Genomic DNA, 1,047 nt, shown 5'->3' on the forward strand with positions numbered 1-1,047 from the left:
TGAATTTTCAACCAAGAAAGATGAATCAATCCAAAATACTAATTTTTAACAAAATAGTGAAGTTTTATATTAATTATATGAATTTTTAAGAATTTAGTTATAATTTCCTTCCTACAGTTGCATTTACAAACCAAATATGTACGATTAATTCTTAATAAAAACTTCAATAGCTTAATTTTCAATAAAAAATGGAATGGTTAAATTGAGACTTAAAAAAGTAATATTTAACCTAAAAAAAGAGTTTTTAACAAAATATTTAAGCCCCTCAATCAATCAACTGAAATTTTAACCAAGTAGTACAACATTTAATGAAGTACTTTTATTTTATACGTAAGAAGTTAAGAAGACTCATTTTTCACCAAATACATGAATTTTTAGACAATGAGGTAAATATTCAATCGAGAATATGAGTTTCCTACCAGAAATGAAACAGTTATAAAGTTAAATTCGTAACGAATATTTATTCGCAAATTTAAAAAGTTCAATATGTTGTTAGAAACATTATTATTTGACCCAAACACACAAATCATGAAGAGAGCAGTTTAAATTTTCAACCGAAAAAATTAATTTTCATTCAATTGTGTAGTTAAATTTTAAACTGAAATAGATAAATTTGCAACTAGAAACCTGCAGTTAACTTTTCATTGGAGAAAATTCATTATCAAACGATAAAAAGTGTTTTCAAGAATGTAGTTAAATTTTTAACCAAAAAGTTAATTTCTAAACCAAAGTAGTTGAAATTTCCAATGAAGAAACTAACTTTTGCCTTCAATAATGACATTTTAACGTGAATACTTGAATTTTCACTTATAAAACACATTTCCACCTTAAATAAACGGGGTTTTAACCAAATAGTTACATGTTTTATCAATATTAATATTATTTATAAGAATTATTTTTGAGAGAATAATTCACTGATTATTGTTCTCTTTGTTTTATACAAAAATTGCATTTTTATCAATAAACGATACTTTAATTCCCAGGGATCTTTTGCGTGATTCTTAATTTCATGCATACGTCGATTTTCAGGTTATGTTTTCCAGGTGT

The 1,047-nt window shown here is 24.5% G+C and overlaps 1 protein-coding gene across 8 annotated transcripts in view; it reads right to left on the minus strand.

The window, feature by feature from the left end:
* Window positions 1-1,047, minus strand: part of LOC117171702 (nucleosome-remodeling factor subunit NURF301) — a 74,267-nt gene that overhangs the window by 53,326 nt on the left and 19,894 nt on the right. The window lies entirely within an intron of this gene.

This window comes from Belonocnema kinseyi, chromosome 1, assembly GCF_010883055.1.
Source record: "Belonocnema kinseyi isolate 2016_QV_RU_SX_M_011 chromosome 1, B_treatae_v1, whole genome shotgun sequence".
Lineage (NCBI taxonomy): Eukaryota > Metazoa > Arthropoda > Insecta > Hymenoptera > Cynipidae > Belonocnema > Belonocnema kinseyi.